At 36.9% G+C, this 17556-nt stretch overlaps 2 long non-coding RNA genes across 4 annotated transcripts; both read left to right on the forward strand.

Annotated features, from left to right (window-relative positions):
• Positions 1–421: 421 nt before the first annotated feature.
• LOC144791569 (uncharacterized) lies at positions 422–8079 on the forward strand. 2 transcript variants are annotated; one of them, XR_013602426.1, is made up of 2 exons: positions 422–596; positions 7416–8079. It is a non-coding gene; the product is annotated as an uncharacterized LOC144791569 (long non-coding RNA). The 2 variants fall into 2 exon arrangements; XR_013602427.1 differs by lacking the exon at positions 422–596 and adding an exon at positions 1551–1872.
• Positions 8080–11140: 3061 nt separating this feature from the next.
• LOC144791571 (uncharacterized) lies at positions 11141–16771 on the forward strand. Of its 2 annotated transcripts, none has more exons than XR_013602429.1 (2): positions 11141–11239; positions 16109–16771. It is a non-coding gene; the product is annotated as an uncharacterized LOC144791571 (long non-coding RNA). The 2 variants fall into 2 exon arrangements; XR_013602428.1 differs by lacking the exon at positions 11141–11239 and adding an exon at positions 12401–12515.
• Positions 16772–17556: the final 785 nt, after the last annotated feature.

Genomic DNA, 17556 nt, shown 5'->3' on the forward strand with positions numbered 1-17556 from the left:
ACCAAAAGGCAGTATATTGAGCTGATTGGTTCTTCACTGTCCTACTGCCAAACCCATATTAAATACGGTCCTAGAAGATCAGAGAAGCAAATCATAATATTTGAGAATCTAAACACAATCTGTAATTTGGGAGCTATGATTTCTTGATATTGCTAACATATCATTGATGTTCAGCAAGGTAAGTCAAAATATTGAGGGCTCATGTACACCTCATTGCCTTCTTAAAGTCAGCATACCGTCAGAACATGTATATTCCAATCCTACACCCAATGAAGGTGAACGAAAATGTCCCATAATATTGTGATAACAAAAGTTATTCATTCCATTCATGGACATTTTTTAAGAATATGACACTGATAAGCATATTGCTACCTGACAGTTGACCCAACTGATGCACCACTTTGTGGGTTCTGGACTTTCTTCAATGATAGAGTCATGTGTCGCTCAATAATCAGTCAAAAAGCATACCCTATAAAATTGCATTGATGCATTGCCTGCTGATTTCCTGCTCTGTTACATCATGTGGAGACAGTTTTTGTATAGCAATACATCACAGTGGTGGATCTTCGGTGGAGGCACCCAAATGAACGTCCTTTGTAAGTAGCATCTTTAATCCTCTACATTACTTTTGAAGGATATATTTTTTAAACCTTTTGGAGTTTTGATTTATTTGTCCCTACATCCATTTGTAATTCTTTATCTGATGGACATTTACTTATCGTACATGTGTACATCGGTCTGCTTTTGAAACAAATAAATGGACAATACAGTCATGTACTAAATTACCATATATTTCCATTATTTTATCTTTTGCCACCTGTACTTATTTTTTTGTGTTGCTTTGTTTTAGATGACAGAAAAAATAAGCTAGATAACAGTCTAAAATGAGATTTACTTTCATAATTTTCCTCTCTCATAATGGACTGTTCATCGTATACATTGTCAGGATGTTCGATCTACATCGCACCGTTGGACCACTTTTTACTGTTTGACTGTGGTAAGAGTGTATAACACCATACCCATGTAAATTACATTCATCTTAAAAGTGTTCCTTCCAAAAACATATTATTTCAGATTTTAGTAACACTCTGGGAAATGTGTGGAATTCAGGCCTTGCAAACAATAGCAGGATTCTGAAGAAAGAAAACGTTCTTATTGTAAGCAGGAGAAATTCAGCAAAGGTTTATGGCTTTGGAAATCTGTTAGACCATTTGACATTTAATTAAGGAATACAATACAATGCAATAGCTCTAGATATTTGTGGATTATTGGGTCAATAAGTCACAAATAATGTGTGTTAGTATTGCAAATCACTGTGTACTTTAAACAGCTTTCCAAAATGACATTATGCAGAGCTCTTAAGAGCTGTCTAGAATGTCTCAAAGATGCAGATACCTGAATGAAATGTCAAGGGTTCTATAGTAACAGAGGTATTTTATGTGAGGAGATGATGACAATTTCAGAAGATGGAGCTTGATCTGCCTATCAAACACGTTTACATTTATTGAGAATAACTCTTCTCATGCATACATGTAACTGCTGTGCTGTATTATTAGACAATCGTGGCAATGGACCTGTAGCAGTCCTGCATCTAGCCATAACTGCTTCATATACTTCTTACATTTCCCATTTGAGCCTGCTTTTCTGTATCACCAGTTGAAGGAGTGCCATCCATCCTTTGTTTTGCTGCAGCTGCTATTGCAGATAATATTGAGAGTGTTTCTCTGTATCTATAACAATTCATCAACAGGTAATGAATTAAATCTAAAAATCAATGTACTGTATCAACTGCCCTTTAAATTGCTGGTTTGTGTACAGCACTGTGGCACTGTGGGTATGTCTTTGGTGGAGGAACCCAGCTGAACGTCCTAAGTAAGTAACATATCCAGCACTGTGCAATATTTTTAAGAGCTACTTCACTCTAACACAAATTGTCCACTACATGTTTCTATATTCATTGTACAAACGTAAAAAGATCTTGTTTAGGAAGGTAGCAATTAATATTCTTGTTCAATATATACATATTTGCACGTTGTCAAAAATTACATATATGTTTTTCTATTTGCAATCTGTAAAGATAATCTGATTCTTTTAGGTGGAAAGAAAGGTTAGCCTATACATTGGAATAGACATTTTCAATCATGTTACCTAGATCTACAGATAACATATACCTTCAAAATTAATGTATAAACAGCACATTCTAAGAATGTATTTTGTGCTTAAATATGTTGGGGAAAATGTGATTTTCTTGTGGGTTTGTGAGAGAGTATACTCTTAGTATTCATTTTAAAAAGAGTTTCTTAAATGTAGAATATTCTGTGCACCATCAGTCTAATTTAACTGTTATCTACAAAAATCAACCTGGTTCGGAAAGCCTCATATCTGATTGATTTCACTCTACATGAAGGTACTAAATTAACAAATATGTTATTCAATGTTTTTCTCATTGAATTTAGAAATTCGACTACCAGTCTCAAGTTTAACTAAAATTAATCACATTTGACTGTGTGGCGATTGCCCTAAGTCTAGAAATCATTTTTTGTCATCCCTATGTTATATAAAACCTTAGGAAATATTACACCGTCCTCTAGAAAGAACACTGTTCTTAGGAAGAACCAGAGTAGCTAAGAAAACAGCTTAAAGTAATGGAAGCCAAAAGATTATGTTTGGAGCTCTGTATTTTAAAGACATTGAGATGCATAAAGCCATCAATCTTTAAACCAGCTACAAATGCTAAACTGCACTGGCTGGGTTTGTGCACAGTCTTGTGGCACTGTGTGTTTATCTTCGGCGCAGGAACCCAGATGAACATCCTAAGTAAGTGGCACAATATCAACTACTTCCTTAGGAAGTGGATATTTTATAAAATTGTATTGGTTACTTTATTGTTCTTTTATCATCTTCTAGTGTTACGATATCAACAACAGATTTTGCATCTCATTATATGTTGTCTACTGAAATTATGGGGTAATACAGCACCTGTATTACTAATGCAATGGTGTTCCATAATAGCGATTTGTGAAAAAAATGTATAGCTATGAAATTCTTCTCTGGGAATATTACATAGCATGTGGAATCAGTGTTTTTCACAGTAATGACTTCATGTTTTATCTTTTTATAAGAAATTCGAATAATTCTTTTCCATTGCAAAATGTAAATGATAAAAAATTACCTGAGGTAAGGGTTTTTACCGTCAGCTCATATTGCTAATCTAGGCTGATTTTCCTTTTTCTGTACAGATCCTGATTATTGGCAAACCTGTCCTGAGAGTCGAAATAAGTTATTCTCATGACATTTTATATATTTATATATTTTCATATTATGCACAGGCGATTACATCTTATGTACCTTAAAGGGAATGATCTGTATTCAAATGACTTATTAGACAATGGGTCACTCGTTATCCCTTGGTTTGTCTTTGGGATTCAACATTCAACCAAATGGTGTTGTCTTTTTCGATTAGTCAGTTTTCTGTGTACCGTCAGCTCATATTGCTAATTGATATTGATATTGATATTGAGATGTATTTATAAAGCGCTCGTTCGCCCGGGGGCTTCATGGCGCTATAGACAGGGACACAACGCATCAGTCACAGGAAGCAAAAAGGTACTCATCAAAACGCTTGAGAAAAGAGCCATGTTTTGAGGGAGTGTCTGAAACTAAGGATGTTTCCGCACATTTTAAGGTGAAGAGGAAGGGAATTCCAGAAGGCAGCTGCAAGGTGGTCAAAGCAGCTGCCTCCAAGACGCTTCCTTTTATAAGTGGGGACAGTCAGAAGATGTTTGTGCATGGAGCGAAGATTCCTAGGGGGGTCATATTTTTTAAACAGATCTCTGATGAATAGAGGGCCTGTTTGTTGTAAGGACTTAAATAAAATACAACCAGTCTTAAAAGCCACCCGTTGCTCAACAGGCAGCCAATGTAGTTGTTTTAGGCCCAGTCTGACAGACTGCCTCTTAGGTAGATTCAGAATGAGTCTGGCTGCCTGATTCTGAATCAACTGGAGGCGCTTTAACTCGCCGATCGGGAGCCCAAGATAGAGACTGTTGGAAAAATCCAATCTGGACAGAACCAGGGAGATAACAATCTGTGTGAGCGCCTCCAAAGAGAAGAAACGCGCAATTTTCTTAATTTTCTTCAGCTGAAATAGACTGGAGGACACCACTGCGCTGACCTGCCTTTTCAGAGACAGATCTTCGCTAAGGAAGATTCCAAGGCTCTTAACTGAAGACGATTTAGATGGGGGGGCTCCCATGCTGGACGGCCAAAAGCCAGGGTTCCAGCTGAGTACACTCTGCCCAGGCAAGACCAACTCAGTCTTGCCTGGGTTGAGCTTCAGGTGATTGCAGCTCATCCAACTCAGGATGTGAGACATGGTGTTTTGAAACACTACCACTGAGTCCTCGGTGTTTAAAGGAAAGATGAGCTGCAAATCATCTGCGTAATTGAAGATGGTAACTCTGGTATCCCTGAGGGAGTACAGCAGGGGGCGTAGGTAAAGATTAAAAAGCAAAGGTGACAGGGAGGAGCCCTGAGGGACTCCACAGGTGGTAGGGACAGTGGGGGCCGTAAAGGGGCCCAGTCTCACGGATTGGGTGCGGCCAGTAATAAATGAGCGAATCCAGCTCAACGCAGGACCCCTAAGGCCGGCCTGTTCGACACGGTTGACCAAGATGGTATAGTCAACCGTGTCGAACGCCGCTGATAGGTCTAATAATACCAGCGCCTGATGGATCCCCTTGTCTGCATTCCGCCTCAAAGTATTCTGAACTGAGACGATGACTGCTTCAGTGGAATGAAGAGGACGGAAGCCAGCCTGGTTAGGCGCAAGGAACTGTGATTCTTCCAAGAATTGGGACATGCTATCACAAACATGAGCCTCCAATATCTTGGCACAGTACGGCAGCAGGGAAATGGGCCTATAATTGAGAGGATCCGATGGATTAGCCCCAGCTTTTTTCAGCAAAGGGATGAGAAGGGCTTTTTTAAAACTGGCAGGGACCAAACCCTGTGAGAGGGAACCATTCATCATGAAAAGAATGCTCTCAGGGATAGCAGCTCCCACTTCCCGCAGGATGTAGGGAGGGCAGACATCATCAGGAGAGCCAGATTTTACTTTAAAAAGAAGTTTGGATAGGCAGGTCTAATCTAGGCTGATTTTCTTTTTTTCTGTACAGATCCTGATTATTGGCATACCATAGTGCAATGTCAATAAGACTAATGCACCTGCTTTTTGTGGCTACGGCTATTCAACGATATTTCAAAAAAACATATCTTTTCATAATTGTTAATTTGTTTCCTCCATTCAGTACCTACTAAGACTGCATTGCTTTTAATATTCTAAAACATATTTTACCTTATTCTTCACATGCATGTTTGTTCTTTGACAGCATCTATCTTGAGTTTGTCCAGTTAATAAAGTTAATTTTTCCATGAAAATGCAAAAGAAAAATCAGTTTAACTCTGGATATTTAATGTATAAGCTGCTGTTTAATTGGTTATTCAGTAAACCAAAAAAACTATCCAAACAACTAGGATTTGATTTAACACCCTAGCGAGTTATTCCTATATATATAATTTATAATCCAAAAGAAAGAGCTTACATTTGACTGTGGTTTGTACGTATCAAATGTTTTAAAAGTTGAAATATATCTGATAACATTAGAAAGTACAGATAATATATTATTTTTTAAGATTATGCAATATATCACTTCATTGATTTCAAAGTTCTCCCTATGAGAGTTCAGCTCTAAAAGTTTTAAAGTATTCATTGACTCCACTTTTCATCTTCTAAGGCTGATGAAATATATGAAACTGACTAGCAAATCCTATATTGGCAAGATTCAAGGATGTAATGATAGAGAACAAACCCTTTTCCATGGTTTTCAATACTGTTACAAATTGCACTTTATTCATATAAAATGAGAGGTGATTCCTCATTTGTGCTACGTGATGAGGTTATCCTCAGCAGATTGCTCAGGTGTTAAGTCAGTTAGCTCCTATTAACTTATTAAATCTGTCATTTATTTTGGTACCAATCTTAGGGGTCGATTACAATGACGGTGAATCCGCATCCTCCGGGCCGGTGGAAGCCACCGCCGGCCCGGAGGATGCGTATTCACCGCCGCGGCATAGAAAGCACCCACCACCAGATTATGATGGCGGTGGGATCAGCGGCGGACATCAGGTCCGTCCGCCGCTGACCCGCGGGGCGTGGACCACAATATGGTGGTGGTGTCTGCAAGACACCGCAAGCCACATTAGGATGGGTGCGGAAACATGCTTTTCTGCGGTGGCTTTTCCGCTGTGGAAAAGCATGTGGACCTTTGCTTCTGCGGGCCCCTTGTGGGCCCCCAGGGTGTTGGGGGGTGCACATGGGGGTACCTATGGTACTCCCCTGTAGTTGCATGCACAATGCGGCAGGCACTGCGCGGTGCCTGCCGCTTTGTGCATGCAAATGCACAGCATGCACTTTTAACTTTGCCGCGGGTGCTGCTTATAGCAGCACCCACCGCAATGTTAAATATACGGGATGTGACCGCCAGGGTGGCGGTCACATCCTAATTGCAATGGAGGGAACGCCGCTGCCCCTGCGGACGGTCCCTCCACCTCGGTGGTGGCGGACGGACGTAGGTCCGTCCGCCATCGTAATCGACCCCTCAATGTAATTCATCTGTAAAAGCAATAGGTTTGCTTTCAGCAGATCAGTTTAAAAATAAAAGTGTGTTAGTAAACTTTTAACAGTACATATACCAAAGTTCAAACTCTTTTTTATGTTCTATGGTTCTGTGCTTGGACAATATACCATATACCAGTCTTTTTGTGCCATGACCTTGTGTTAAATATTATCTTCTAAGCAGCTTTAATAATATTTCTTAGTAGACCAGAAGTTTTTAAGCTCCTAAATTGTATTTAAGGTTCTCTGGAAGAGATTGCTCTCGCTGTAATTTAGCACTTCAGTAATACGTTTATTTCACAAAAAACGGAAACACAGTTGTATTTCTAAACGGGATTGCCTCTAAAAATTGCATCAAAATGATATGTTTTAGAAAAACAACTGGAATTATGGAAATAAATAAGTGTTGGTGCTGGAGACTAACTTTCCTATACTATTTTTATAGTACAGCTAAACCTGTATTACAATTGGACTACATTGTAAAGCAATAATCTAAAACGACTGCTGAAGTTAAGTTTTCTCCTCAGATAACACTTTTCTCAAAAACTATGTTTTCCGAGCTTTATCACATATGCCTGAATATGTCACTTTATCGTTTGGTTTAAAAGGCATTTAGTAGAAGTTGCAAACAATGTTACCTGTGCAATTGCATTTAACAAAGGATGATTGACCAAAAAATAACAAAATAATTTTTTTATACTTATCCTAGTTTCTCATACTTTTCCTAATTTTCTTGCAGCCGGTGAAACAAGGGCTCCTAGTCTGAGCATCTTCCCTCCCTCTCAAGAGGAGGTAGAGAAAAACAAGGCCACTGTGGTGTGTCTTCTCCAAGACTTCTATCCGGCCTCTCTGGATGTGACCTGGAAAGTCGATGGTCAAATATTTACCAATGGAGTTGAGAAAAGCAGAGCCACCAAACAGAGTGAAAATAACCTGTTCATGGCCAGCAGTTATCTGTCTCTTCCCCCCATGGACTGGAGTGCAGAAAAGACTGTCACCTGTCAGGTCACCCACCAGGGAAAGACCTTTGAGAAATCTGTCAAGAAATCAGAATGTGTTTAATATTCAACACACGCTTTTTCCCTGTGGAACGTTGAAATCATCTCCTTCTTAGGGTTTGATGAGATATAGTTTTAACACCCATCATTTTACAGTAAATAAATGGAGGCTTCCATGAGAAGAAGTACATTAAATGCTGGTATCAATGTGAGTGATTACATAATAGTCTCTCAAGTTACTTTTGTTCCTCAATCTTATTTAACATTTAACCTGTCATGTCTCCTTTTCATCACGTTATTCAATCAATTAAACCTTAATGAACCACCAATGGGAAACAGCTGAGCTATTCTGTGGCTCCTTCATTTTCTTTTGTATTGTCAATAAAATTTGTGTTTTTCATCACACAATATTTTGAAAATCTATTTCTTTGTATTTTGTTGCTCATTTCCTGAATATGCAATAATAGCAGTCAGTTAATACTGAATATATATGCAATGATTCACCCTTGAAAATGTTTGCAAAAATCATAAAATCATTATAAAAATTGTTGCAGTTAGTTACGTCTGACGCCTTCCTTCTTCAGACCGGAAATGAAGCCCTTACTTGTCTAACATAGCACAGCTATGCTATTACATTCCGGCTGCTCTTTCAATCAATCTAATACATTGGGATTGGATTTGGATATGACTCCCTTTTGTTTTAGAATGCATGACGCTTAGTAAACAGACCGTAATAATCAACATTGGTTTATTATGAATTTTCATAGCTGGATCAATGGCTTAGTGTTCTAGGGACAGTCTGAAGCTTAACGTTGTCTTGCTCAAAGTTTCTTTTGTTGTTAGACTTATTACAAAACAGATGGTTTTCTGTTTGGATGTTTAGTTGTTTGCATGAATAGACTGATTAATGAATAGTTATAAAGATTTTGACATGAGACTGTAGTATGTCAGGAGCCAGCGATAGACAATGTTCAAAATGCTTGACATTGCTTATAAAAGACTATCAACGCTTGATGCATTTAAAAAGATCCATACCTTATAATATTGATCAAAACTAACCTCTCAATGTCTGTCCAATGTTGACACTAAACATCTGTCAAACAGAATATAATTTTACGTTTCAATTTTCTCATGATCTCCATATCAAAACATACTAAAAGTTCCTATAAAAACAAAGAAAACAGAGGCTTATAATGAAAAATGTTTTCGTTATTTTGTCTTAGAGACAATACCAGGAAAGGTCTACATAATCAGAACGATGCAGCTTGCACTATATAATATACAGAAAACCATTACAGAAAACCATTACAATCTTATCTATCTTTTAACTAATGTACTGATTCTGATCAGGCAGAAGTTACATCTATTGCTTCTGTAAAATCAAGATGCTCTATCGAGGTGATTACAGCACTCAATATATTTGATGTAACATAAAGATATATAACAAACACTATGAAGAAAGAGAAGATCGGGATTGATGAGAAGGAATATAATGAACTTGTTCAATTATATAAATAAGGTCACAGTGTAAAAAGACTTCATTAGAACAGTGTGGGGGTCACTTATTAAAACAAAATGCAGGAAAAACATAAAATGTTAAAATAGATATTAGAACGATGAGAGCTCAGGAGTAGAGTGAAGAAAAAGTGAAAAGTAGAGTAGGAATTGAAAGATATGGAAGATGAGAATAGTAAATATAGACAAATGTGAGGGGGAAATATGTGATAAATGGACTTAGGGACACGGAGGTGGACGTAAGTAATGATAAGGATTAGTAGCATAGTCAAATTGAAAAACAAGTAAGAAAGAAAAAATAAGTGAAGGAAGGAGAGACTGACTATAAAAGTAATGTAAAATTATAGATGAAATTGGTTTGAGAGGTTGTATGATAGGTGAACTTGTGGCTGCATGAAAGTTAAGTAGATGTGGGTGAATTAGTTTGTTTCTCTGTATACATGGCACGATGAAAAATACAGTCAGCCTCAGGGAGATAAGACTTGGCAATGTCCAAAGAGTTGATTGTATTCTAAGTAAGGAACCAAGTGTAACTTAATTTTATCTTTACCAAATGAGATGGGCACAAATAAACATCAAAAGAATATCCTCATTTGAATGGTCAAAGCCTGATTCTTGGAATCAATTTTTAGTCAATTGTGAAAGGTGCGTCTTATTTCTCTTTCTCCTTCTCTTTGCCCTAAAAATTGGTAGAAATATAAGCATTTTGATTTTGGTTAAATTTAGGAAACATTCACCAATATTGTTTCAGAACAACACCAACTATAAAGTTGCAGGCCACATGAACCAGATATGACATACTGAGTTTAGGATGGTATGTTAGTAAGAAAAGTAAACAAGTAATTAAAAGGATGTAGTCTATCATAATGTTTACAATTGTTGCCTTTGGGAATAGATAGGAAGTAAATGCAAGTTACAGTAAAACTTTCAGTATTGTAAACACTTATACTAAATGCATAAATCTTTCACGCCACAACAAATGACAATGTCAATTGGAGGTGGTCTAGTTGAACATATACATATCTCCAGCGAGGGACTCCTATAAAAGTTATACAGCACAGTCAGAGACTAAGATTTCCTGCTAGTGACTTTGAGAAAGGGCTAATCATGTTAACAGCTTCCCAGGCACCAGATATACAATACACACTTTCAATGTAAATGATGTCCTTTAAAATGTGTTTTACATCTCAGCTCAATAAAAACAGTAAGTAGGAAATACTTGATCATAATGCCCTTGAAATATGTATTAGATTAAATTATGTGTACTCCTTTATAATCCTAGACAATTAATTATGCTATTCCTACAACTGTCATTATTTGACAATCTCCCATAAGTGTCCAACCCAACAAGACCACCACTACTAGACATGGGCTTTTAGGAATATTGAAACTCAGCAGACTTCTTGGATTCCAGTTTACAAAGAGACTCTCAAGCTCATCATTACTTCTGCTGAACCAAAAGGCAGTATATTGAGCTGATTGGTTCGTCACTGTCCTACTGACAAACCCATATTAAATACGGTCCTAGAAGATCAGAGAAGCAAATAATAATATTTGAGAATCTAAACACAATCTGTAATTTGGGAGCTATGATTTCTTGATCTTCCTAACATATCATTGATGTTCAGCAAGGTAAGTCAAAATATTGAGGGCTCATGTACACCTCATTGCCTTCTTAAAGTCAGCATACCGTCAGAACATGTATATTCCAATCCTACACCAAATGAAGGTGAACGAAAATATCCCATAATATTGTGATAACAAAAGTTATTCATTCCATTCATGGACATTTTTGAAGAACATGACACTGATAAGCATATTGCTACCTGACAGTTGACCCAACTGATGCACCACTTTGTGGGTTCTGGACTTTTTTCAATGATAGAGTCACGTGCCGCTCAATAATCAGTCAAAAAGCATACCCTATAATATTGCATTGATGCATTGCCTGCTGATTTCCTGCTCTGTTACATCATGTGGAGACAGTTTTTGTATAGCAATACATCACAGTGGTGGATCTTCGGTGGAGGCACCCAAATGAACGTCCTTTGTAAGTAGCATCTTTAATCCTCTACATTACTTTTGAAGGATATATTTTTTAAACCTTTTGGAGTTTTGATTTATTTGTCCTTAAATCCATTTGTAATTCTTTATCTGATTGACATTAACTTATCGTACATGTGTACATCGGTCTGCTTTTGAAACATATAAATGGACAATACAGTCATGTACTAAATTACCATATATTTCCATTATTTTATCTTTTGCCACCTGTACTTATTTTTTTGTGTTGCTTTGTTTGAGATGACAGAAAAAATAAGCTAGATAACAGTCTAAAAAGAGATTTACTTTAATAATTTTCCTCTCTCATAATGGACTGTTCGTCGTATACATTGTCAGGATGTTCGATCTACATCGCACAGTTGGACCACTTTTTACTGTTTGACTGTGGTAAGAGTGTATAACACCATACCCATGTAAATTACATTCATCTTAAAAGTGTTCCTTCCTAAAACATATTATTTCAGATTTTAGTAACACTCTGGGAAATGTGTGGAATTCAGGCCTTGCAAACAATAGCAGGATTCTGAAGAAAGAAAACGTTCTTATTGTAAGCAGGAGAAATTCAGCAAAGGTTTATGGCTTTGGAAATCTGTTAGATCATTTGACATTTAATTAAGGAATACAATACAATGCAATAGCTCAAGATATTTGTGGATTATTGGTTCCATTTGTCAAAAATATTGTGTGTTAGTATTGCAAATCACTGTGTACTTTAAACAGCTTTCCAAAATGACATTATGAAGAGCTCTTAAGAGCTGTCTAGAATGTCTCAAAGATGCAGATACCTGAATGAAATGTCAAGGGTTCTATAGTAACAGAGGTATTTTATGTGAGGAGATGATGACAATTTCAGAAGATCGAGCTTGATCTGCCTATCAAACACATTTACATTTATTGAGAATAACTCTTCTCATGCATACATGTACCTGCTGCGCTGTATTATTAGACAATCGTGGCAATGGAGCTGTAGCAGTCCTGCATCTAGCCATAACTGCTTCATATACTTCTTACATTTCCCATTTGAGCCTGCTTTTCTGTATCACCAGGTGAAGGAGTGCCATCCATCCTTTGTTTTGCTGCAGCTGCTATTGCAGATAATATTAAGAGTGTTTCTCTGTATCTGTAACAATTCATCAACAGGTGATGAATTAAATCTAAAAATCAATGTACTGTATCAACTGCCCTTTAAATTGCTGGTTTGTGTACAGCACTGTGGCACTGTGGGTATGTCTTTGGTGGAGGAACCCAGCTGAACGTCCTAAGTAAGTAACATAACCAGCACCGTGCAATATTTTTAAGAGCTACTTCATTCTAACACAAATTGTCCACTACATGTTTCTATATTCATTGTACAAACGTAAAAAGATCTTGTTTAGGAAGGTAGCAATTAATATGCTTGTACAATATATACATATTTGCACGTTGTCAAAAATTACATATATGTTTTTCTATTTGCAATCTGTAAAGATAATCTGATTCTTTTAGGTGGAAAGAAAAGTTAGCCTATACATTGGAATCGACATTTTCAATCATGTTACCTAGATATACCTTCAAAATTAATGTATAAACAGCACATTCTAAGAATGTATTTTGTGCTTAAATATGTTGGGGAAAATGTGATTTTCTTGTGGGTTTGTGAGAGAGTATACTCTTAGTATTCATTTTAAAAAGAGTTTCTTAAATTTAGAATATTCTGTGCACCATCAGTCTAATTTAACTGTTATCTACAAAAATCAACCTGGTACGGAAAGCCTCATATCTGATTGATTTCACTCTACATGAAGGTACTAAATTAACAAATATGTTATTCAATGTTTTTCTCATTGAATTCAGAAATTCGACTACTAGTCTCAAGTTTAACTAAAATTAATCACATTTGACTGTGTGGCGATTGCCCTAAGTCTAGAAATCATTTTTTGTCATCCCTATGTTATATAAACCCTTAGGAAATATTACACCGTCCTCTAGAAAGAACACTGTTCTTAGGAAGAACCAGAGTAGGTAAGAAAACAGCTTAGAGTAATGGAAGCCAAAAGATTATGTTTGGAGCTCTGTATTTTAAAGACATTGAGATGCATAAAGCCATCAATCTTTAAACCAGCTACAAATGCTAAACTGCACTGGCTGGGTTTGTGCACAGTCTTGTGGCACTGTGTGTTAATCTTCGGCGGAGGAACCCAGATGAACGTCCTAAGTAAGTGGCACAATATCAACTACTTCCTTAGGAAGCGGATATTTTATAAAATTGTATTGGTTACTTTATTGTTCTTTTATCATCTTCTAGTGTTACGATATCAACAACAGATTTTGCATCTAATTATATGTTGTCTACTGAAATTATGGGGTAATACAGCATCCTGTATTACTAATGCAATGGTGTTCCATAATAGCGATTTGTGAAAAAAATGTATAGTTATGAAATTCTTCTTTGGGAATATTACATAGCATGTGGAATCAGTGTTTTTCACAGTAATGACTTCATGTTTTATCTTTTTATAAGAAATTCGAATAATTCTTTTCCATTGCAAAATGTAAATGATAAAAAATTACCTGAGGTGAGGGTTTTTACCGTCAGCTCATATTGCTAATCTAGGCGGATTTTCTTTTTTCTGTACAGATCCTGAATATTGGCATACCATAGTGCAATGTCAATAAGACTAATGCACCTGCTTTTTGTGGCTACGGCTATTCAACCATATTTCAAAAAAACATATCTTTTCATAATTGTTAATTTGTTTCCTCCATTCAGTACCTACTTAGACTGCATTGCTTTTAATATTCTAAAACATATTTTACTTTATTCATGACATGCATTTTCGTTCTTTGACAGCATCTATCTTGAGTTTGTCCAGTTAATAAAGTTAATTTTTCCATGAAAATACAATAGAAAAATCAGTTTAACTCGGGATATTTAATGTATAAGCTGCTGTTTAATTGGTTATTCAGTAAACCAAATAAACTATCCAAACAACTAGGATTTGATTTAAAACCCTAGCGAGTTATTCCTATATATATAATTTATAATCCAAAAGAAAGAGCTTACATTTGACTGTGGTTTGTACGTATCAAATATTTTAAAAGTTGAAAGATATCTGATAACATTAGAAAGTACAGATAATATATTATTTTTTAAGATTATGCAATATATCACTTCATTGATTTCAAAGTTCTCCCTATGAGAGTTCAGCTCTAAAAGTTTTAAAGTATTTATTGACTCCACTTTTCATCTTCTAAGGCCTATGAAATATATGAAACTGATTAGCAAATCCTATATTGGCAAGATTCAAGCATGTAATGATAGAGAACAAACCCCTTTCCATGGTTTTCAATACTGTTACAAATTGCACTTTATTCATATAAAATGAGAGGTGATTCCTCATTTGTGCTACAAGATGAGGTTATCCTCAGCAATTTGCTCAGGTGTTAAGTCAGTTATCTCCTATTAACTTATTAAATCTGTCATTTATTTTGGTACCAATCTTAGGGGTCGATTACGATGGCGGTGAATCCGCATACTCCGGGCCGGTGGAAGCCACCGCCGGCCCTGAGGATGCGTATTCATCGCCACGGCATAGAAAACACCCACAGCCAGATTATGATGGCGGTGGGAACAGCGGCGGACATCAGGTCCGTTCGCCGCTGTTCTGCGGGGTGTGGACCACAATATGGTGGTGGTGTCAGCAAGACACCGCCAGCCACATTAGTATGGGTGCGGAAACATGCTTTTCCGTGGCGGCTTTTTTGCTGTGGAAAAGCATGTGGACCTTTGCTTCTGGGGGGCCCTTGCGGGCCCCCAGGGTGTTGGGGGGTGCACATGGGGGGTACCTATGGTACTCCCCTGTAGTTTCATGCACAATGCGGCAGGCACCGCGCGTGCCTGCCGCTTTGTGCATGCAAATGCACAGCATGCACTTTTAACTTTGCGGCGGGTGCTGCTTAAAGCAGCACCCGCTGCAATGTTAAATATACGGGATGTGACTTCCAGGGTGGTGGTCACATCCTAATTGCAAAGGAGGGAACGCCGCTGCCCCTGAAGACGGTCCCTCCACCTTGGTGGTGGCGGACGGACGCAGGTCCGTCCGCCATCGTAATCGACCCCTCAATGTTATTCATCTGCAATAGCGATAGGTTTGCTTTCAGCAGATCAGTTTAAAAATAAAAGTGTGTTAGTAAACTTTTGACTGTACATATACCAAAGTTCAAACTCTTTTTGATGTTCTATGGTTCTGTGCTTGGACAATATACCATATACCAGTCTTTTTGTGCCATGTCCTTGTGTTAAATATTATCTTCAAAGCAGCTTTAATAATATTTCTTAGTAGACCAGAAGTTCTTAAGCTCCTAAATTGTATTTAAGGTTCTCTGGAAGAGATTGCTCTCACTGTAATTTAGTACTTCAGTAATCCTTTTATTTCCCAAAAAAAGGAAACACAGTTGTATTTCTAAACAGGATTGCCTCTAAAAATTGCATCAAAATGATATGTTTTAGAAAAACAACTGGAATTATGGAAATAAATAAGTGTTGGTGCTGGAGACTAACTTTCCTATACTATTTTTATAGTACAGCTAAACCTGTATTACAATTGGACTACATTGTAAAGCAATAATCTAAAACGACTGCTGAAGTTAAGTTTTCTCCTCAGATAACTCTTTTCTCAAAAACTATGTTTTCCGAGCTTTATCACATATGCCTGAATATGTCACTTTATTGTTTGGTTTAAAAGGCATTTAGTAGAAGTTGCAAACAATGTTTCCTGTGCAATTGCATTTAACAAAGGATGATTGACCAAAAAATAACAAAATAATTTTTTTATACTTATCCTAGTTTCTCATACTTTTCCTAATTTTCTTGCAGCCGGTGAAACAAGGGCTCCTAGTCTGAGCATCTTCCCTCCCTCTCAAGAGGAGGTAGAGAAAAACAAGGCCACTGTGGTGTGTCTTCTCCAAGACTTCTATCCGGCCTCTCTGGATGTGACCTGGAAAGTCGATGGTCAAATATTTACCAATGGAGTTGAGAAAAGCAGAGCTACCAAACAGAGTGAAAATAACCTGTTCATGGCCAGCAGTTATCTGTCTCTTCCCCCATGGACTGGAGTGCAGAAAAGACTGTCACCTGTCAGGTCACCCACCAGGGAAAGACCATTGAGAAATCTGTCAAGAAATCAGAATGTGTTTAATATTCAACACTCGCTTTTTCCCTGTGGAACATTGAAATCATCTCCTTCTTAGGGTTTGAAGAGATATAGTTTTAACACCCATCATTTTACAGTAAATAAACGGAGGCTTCCGTGAGAAGAAGTACATTAAATGCTGGTATCAATGTGAGTGATTACATAATAGTCTCTCAAGTTACTTTTGTTCCTCAATCTTATTTAACATTTAACCTGTGATGTCTCCTTTTCATCACGTAATTCAATCATTTAAACCTTAATGAACCACCAATGGGAAACAGCTGAGCTATTCTGTGGCTCCTTCATTTTCTTTTGTATTGTCAATAAAATTTGTGTTTTTCATCACACAATATTTTGAAAATCTATTTCTTTGTATTTTGTTGCTCATTTCCTGAATATGCATTAATAGCAGCCAGTTAATACTGAATATATATGCAATGATTCTCCCTTGAAAATATTTGCAAAAATCATAAAATCATTATAAAAAGTGTTGCCCTCAGTTACCTCTGACGCCTTCCTTCTTCAGACCGGAAATGAAGCCCTTACTTGTCTAACATAGCACAGCTATGCTATAACATTCAAGCTACTCTTTCAATCAATCTAATATATTGGGATTGGATTTGGAAATGACTCCCTTTTGTTTTAGAATGCATGACGCTTAGTTAAACAGACCGTAATAATCAACATTGGTTTATAATGAATTTTCATAGCTGGATCAATGGCTTAGTGTTCTAGGGACAGTCTGAAGCTTAACGTTGTCTTTCTCAAAGTTTCTTTTGTTGTTAGACTTATTACAAAACAGATGGTTTTCTGTTTGGATGTTTAGTTGTTTGCATGAATAGACTGATTAATGAATAGTTATAAAGATTTTGACATGAGACTGTAGTGTGTCAGGAGCCAGCGATAGACAATGTTCAAAATCCTTGACATTGCTTATAAAAGACTATCAACGCTTGATGCATTTAAAAAGATCCATACCTTATATTATTGATCAAAACTAACATCTCAGTGTCTGTCCAATGTTGACACTAAACATCTGTCAAACAGAATATAATTTCACGTTTCAATTTTCTCATGATATCCATATCAAAACATACTAAAAGTTCCTAAGAAAACAAAGAAAACAGAGGCT

The sequence above is a fragment of the Lissotriton helveticus genome, chromosome 11 (assembly GCF_964261635.1).
Source record: "Lissotriton helveticus chromosome 11, aLisHel1.1, whole genome shotgun sequence".
NCBI lineage: Eukaryota > Metazoa > Chordata > Amphibia > Caudata > Salamandridae > Lissotriton > Lissotriton helveticus.